Source organism: Schistocerca cancellata, chromosome 7 (assembly GCF_023864275.1).
Source record: "Schistocerca cancellata isolate TAMUIC-IGC-003103 chromosome 7, iqSchCanc2.1, whole genome shotgun sequence".
In the NCBI taxonomy this organism is placed as follows: Eukaryota; Metazoa; Arthropoda; class Insecta; order Orthoptera; family Acrididae; genus Schistocerca; species Schistocerca cancellata.
Window position 1 is genome coordinate 63,766,038 of NC_064632.1, and position 6,028 is coordinate 63,772,065.

Consider the following 6,028-nt stretch of genomic DNA (forward strand, 5'->3'; position numbering starts at 1 on the left):
GCAAGTTAAAGACGACCCTCGTTCAGGACGCCCTTCCACATATACCAACGACGTTCATGTCAGGAACTTCATGAATTAATGCCACAGGGACAAACAGTTAAGGAGCCGGCCGAAGTGGCCGCGCGGTTCTGGCGCTGCAGTCTGGACCCGCGAGACCGCTACGGTCGCAGGTTCGAATCCTGCCTCGGGCATGGATGTGTGTGATGTCCTTAGGTTAGTTAGGTTTGACTAGTTCTAAGTTCTAGGGGACTAATGACCTCAGCAGTTGAGTCCCATAGTGCTCAGAGCCATTTGAACCACTTTTGAACAGTTAAGGGGACCACACCGTGGTCCAGGGCGAAAAAAAAAATCGATTTTCGGTTTTCATCATATTTCGACAGATTAAGGTTTTATTTAAGTACTCTGAAAAGGATTTTTGCCGAAAAATTTTTTTCGACCATTTAAAGAGCATTTTCCTGCCACGTGTGTTTAGTGCCACGCCCACTTTTCTGCATATATTTTAGATTTTTATATCTCCTACATTGCACGTCAGGGATTATTTTTTACTCCTGAGTGTGTTGGCTATCCTTGGAATGCAACGGGCGGTATTCTTTTGTTTCTGCTGTTTGTAAACAACACGCTTTCAAACACGCGGTTAGTTTTGTTCAAGTGCGATTGAGAGTACTTGTTATACTTACGTTTGCAGTGCTTGTTTACGTGTGTCTTGTTGTGTTTATTGAAGATGACGAAACGTAAAAGCATTTTCAAGAAACGACAATTTAGAGGAAACAAGTTTAGAAAGCTTTCTGTACAAGAGGTTATGTCGCCTGGCAACGATGTTTCTAATTTTAATTCTTCAACAAGTGCATCATCAAAGAAGCTCTCACCATTTCAAGGGAGTTACAACAAATTTACTGTAAGTGACAAGGGGTGCAGTAACATTACTATAAATTTGAGATTATTATCAGATGTAATTTCTAAATTTGTACAGTGTAGACAGCGTGGTGAGTCACAGAGTGTGAAAATTTGTGAGAGAGCCAGTGTGAGAAAAGGCCTAGCAATTGCTTTGGATTTAATTTGCACTAAATGCTCAAGTGTGATTTCATTTATGAGTTCTTCAAAACCAGATGCAAGTGGCTCTTAGGAAATCAATACTACATTAGTTTATGCCTTACCATCCATTGGCAAGGGCATCGCTGTAGGGAGAACATTTTGTTCAGTGATGAACTTACATCAACCACCAAATAAATTTGAAAAACTGACTGCAATATTGGAGAAATGTGTATGTGAGGTCAGTCAGGAAAGCATGAAACTGGCTGCTAGGGAAGCAGTGGAAGAAAATGATGGATGTTCGGATATTGCAGTTGCACTTGATGGAAGTTGGCAGAAAAGAGGACATACTTCTCTGAATGGAGTAGTGACTGCAACGAGTGTAGACAACAGTAAAGTGTTAGATGTGGAGATAATGTCTAAATATTGCTAATGTTGTAAAGTCAATGCACATAAAGAACAGAAATGTGTGTCTAATTTTAGAGGAACATGTGGTGGTATGGAGGTTCATGGAGTACAACAAATATTTCATCGCCCCGTAGAAACAAGAGGCGTACGGTACATCAAAATATTTGGGCAGTGGTGACAGTAAAGCACACAACAATGTGGTGGATTAAGCCATATGGAGATGCCATTATTAGCGAAACAGAATGTGTAGGCCATGTTCAAAAACGTTTGGGAACAAGGCTGAGAAAACTAACTGTTGATATGAGAGGAAAAAAATTAGAAGACGGAAAATTGTCGACCGGACAGGGTCGGTCGACTAAAACTGAAATAGAAAACTTGCAGTTATACTATGGGCAGGCAATTAGGAGGAATAAAGAAAATCTGGGGGCAATGAAGAGAGATGTTTGGGCCAAATTCTTCCATAAGTCCTGTACTGATGATAAGCCATGTCATGGATTGTGTCCATCAGGAGAAAATTCGTGATGCAGATACAATATGGCTCAGGCAACTGGAGAATCTTATTCTCACCAGCATTCTCTTCCTACTGCTGTTATTACATCAATTAAACCTGTTTTCAGAAACTTGGCTCATACTGACCTTCTAAGGAAATGTCTGCATAGGCAGACACAGGACCCAAATGAATGTTTCAACAGCACAATTTGGAACCGCCTTCCTAAAACTATATTTGTAGGCATGCATACAATGAAACTAAGAGTTCATGATGCTGTTATTACTTTCAATTGTGGTGATATTGGAAAGTGCTGGGTACTGAAAAAGCTGGGAATTAATCCTGGTGAAAATATTATCACTGGGCTGCAACATTGCGATAAATTGAGGATAGCCAATGCAGACAGGTCTGCATCTAATATGGTCAAGAAAGCAAGACAAACTTCCAGGAAGGTGAAAAAGAAGCTGGACGACATGCTAGAGGGCAAAGAAGGGTCATCATATCCAACAGGACAGTTTTAATTAACTGTAAGTAACAAATTTCAGAAGTTTTTTTTCTTTAAAGTCAGTTTCCCACAAACTAAAATTTTCAGTACATGTACCCCGTTATATCAGAAACTATCACATATAAATGAATGAAATTTTCAGAGACTCTACATAACGTACAAAGCCACCTCTGGTACTACATTCATTAATATTCCCCCATTAGTAAGTTCACAAAAAAATATTTTCTGCAGAAAACTTAATATTTTTTGTTAATAAATTTAAAAAAGTATTTCTTAAAACTATAAAATGGATAAAGTAAATTTTAGTACAGTTGACTATTAGCGCCGGCCGGGGTGGCCGAGCGGTTCTAGGCCCTACAGTCCGGAACCGCGCGACCGCTACGGTCGCAGGTTCGAATCCTGCCTCGGGCATGGATGTGTGTGTTGTTTTTAGGTTAGTTAGGTTTAAGTAGTTCTAAGTTCTAGGGGGCTGATGACCTTAGAAGTTAAGTCCCATAGTGCTCAGAGCCATTTGAACCATTTTTTTTTTTACTCTATTAGCATGACGTAACATACAGTAAAAATATTAAGGTCCTGCATCAATTAGTTTTTTCACAAATGGGACAAATACTTGCCCAATATAACATGGGTTAGATAGGCAGGGTGTTGTCCCCTTGATCGATGGTACAATCGAGACGTGTTGCACGCCTGCGAGAACATGTGAGAAGGAAACGGCCTGAAATGTGGCGACACAACTCATGGCTCTTGCATCATGATAACGTAACCGCACATTCGTCCCTGTTGGTGCGTCACTATTTTACGAAAAACCGAAATCACTGTGCTACCTCGTACTCCGTATTCTCCAGACCTGGCCCACGCGGACATTTTTTTTCATTTCCGAAGTTCAAAACCACGTTGAAAGGATGAAGATTTGCAACGATAAACGAAAGCACTCCGTCCCATCGGGACCATCCGGTCGCCGTGTCATCCTCAGTGGAGGATGCGGATAGGAGGGGCGCGTGGTCAGCACACCGCTCTCCTGGTCGTTATGATGGTTGTCTTTGACGGAAGCCGCTACTATTCGGTCGAGTAGCTCCTCAGTTGTCATCACGAGACTTGAGTGCACCCCGAAAAATGGCAACAGCTCATGGCGGCCCGGGTGGTCACCCATCCAAGTGCCGGCCACGCCGGACAGCGCTTAACTTCGGTGATCTGACGGGAACCGGTGTATCCACAGGGGCAAGGCCGTTGCCGTAACGATAAACGAGATAAAACAAAATTCGCAGACGGCGCTTCACGAAATCCAGCAAGAGGCGTATCAACACTGCTTCCGAAATTGGAAACGGTACTGGGAGCGGTGTACCAATTGTGAAGGAGAGTATTTCGGAGGAGACCATGCACAATAAGTGAAAGGTAAGTGTAGAAAAGTTTTTGTGGAAAAAGTTCCGATACTTTTTGAACAGACCTCGTATTACACGAATGATAAAAAGATTTATTTAACTTGATACAATCCGTCGCCACAGGACTGCTTATAACTTAGAACTGTCATTGCCTATTACAGCATCATCTGATGCATACAATTACAATTCTTCTCTTGAACGTCAACATTTAACTCTTTAGGGTGCTACTCTTTGATGTGGACTGCTTCAGCTGAGGTCACAGTCTGGGACAGAGCACTTGCATGCTCAGTTTCGTATTCACCTCTCTGCCAGGGCGTTGCTGTGTTGAGAGAGAGGACACATCAGCTTCAGCTTCTCCCATTTGTGTTTGCGGACTGCAGCGAGTCTGTGGTATCAATGCAAGTTGCCAGTGTGGTGTGGCATTGCTACCTTGAACGATATCGTACTCATGATCTACAGGGCTATTACAAATGATTGAAGCGATTTCATAAATTCACTGTAGCTTCATTCATTGACATATGGTCACGACACACTATAGATACGTAGAAAAACTCATGAAGTTTTGTTCGGCTGAAGCCGCATTTCAGGTTTCTGCCGCCAGAGCGCTCGAGAGCGCAGTGAGACAAAATGACGACAGGATCCGAGAAAGCGTATGTCGTGCTTGAAATGCACTCACATCAGTCAGTCAGAACAGTGCAACGACACTTCAGGACGAAGTTCAACAAAGATCCACCAACTGCTAACTCCATTCGGCGATGGTATGCGCAGTTTAAAGCTTCTGGATGCCTCTGTAAGGGGAAATCAACGGGTCGGCCTGCAGTGAGCGAAGAAACGGTTGAACGCGTGCGGACAAGTTTCACGCGTAGCCCGCGGAAGTCGACGCATAAATTGGCTCATGCCACAACTGGAGACCGACAGCGCCGACTTCATCTTTCAACGGGATGGTGCTCCACCGCACTTCCATCATGATGTTCGGCATTTCTTAAACAGGAGATTGGAAAACCGATGGATCGGTCGTGGTGGAGATCATGATCAGCAATTCATGTCATAGCCTCCACGCTCTCCCGACTTAACCCCATGCGATTTCTTTCTGTGGGGTTATGTGAAAGATTCAGTGTTTAAACCTCCTCTACCAAGAAACGTGCCAGAACTGCGAGCTCACATCAACGATGCATTCGAACTCATTGATGGGGACATGCTGCGACGAGTGTGGGAGGAACTTGATTGTCGGCTTGGTGTCTGCCGAATCACTAAAGGGGCACATATCGTACATTTGTGAATGTCTAAAAAAACTTTTTGAGTTTTTGTATGTGTGTGCAAAGCATTCTGAAAATATCTCAAATAATAAAGTTATCGTAGAGCTGTGAAATCGCTTCAATCATTTGTAATAACCCTGTAACATCTGGCTTGACGTCTACAAAAAGCTTTCCCTGCCTTTAAGGCTGCGCGCTACATCTATACAGGGTGGTCCATAGATAGTCACCGGGCCAAATATCTCACGAAATAAGCATCAAACGAAAAAACTACTAAGACTGAAACTTGTCTAGCTTGAAGGGGAAACCAGATGGCGCTATGGTTGGCCCGCTGGATGGCGCTGCCATACGTCAAAGGGTAACAACTGCGTAACCACCATTTTTATTACATACTCGTGTAGTACGTAAAGGAATATGAATGTTTTAGTTGGAAAACTTTTTTCGCTTTGTGAAAGATGGCGCTGTAATAGTCACAAACGTATAAGTACAAGGTATCACGTAACATTCCGCCAGTGCGGAAGTTAAAGGATATTTGCTATCGTGATCCACCGACAACGCCTGACAACGTGCGTCAGCGCACTGTCAACGCATGTGCGAACATTAAGGAAGGCGAACTACTCGCTGTTGAGAGGAATGTCGTTACACGTACTGCCAAATGCATTGAGGTTGACGGACATCATTTCGAGCACTTATTGCATTAATGTGGTATATATAGGTGATCACGCTGTAACAGTATGCGTTCTCGGAAATGATAATCTCACAGATGTACATGTATCACATTGGAACAACATAAATAAAATGTTCAAACGTACCTACGTTCTATATTTTAATTTTAAAAAACCTACCTGTTACCAACTGTTCGTCTAAAATTGTGAGCCATATGTTTGTGACTATTACAGCTCCATCTGTCACGAAGCGAAACAGGGGTCCAACTAAAACATTCATATTTCTTTACGTACTACACGAA

The 6,028-nt window shown here is 42.8% G+C and overlaps 1 pseudogene; it reads right to left on the reverse strand.

Moving 5' to 3' along the window:
- Nucleotides 1–3,543: 3,543 nt before the first annotated feature.
- Nucleotides 3,544–3,661, reverse strand: LOC126093393 (5S ribosomal RNA; annotated as a pseudogene).
- Nucleotides 3,662–6,028: the final 2,367 nt, after the last annotated feature.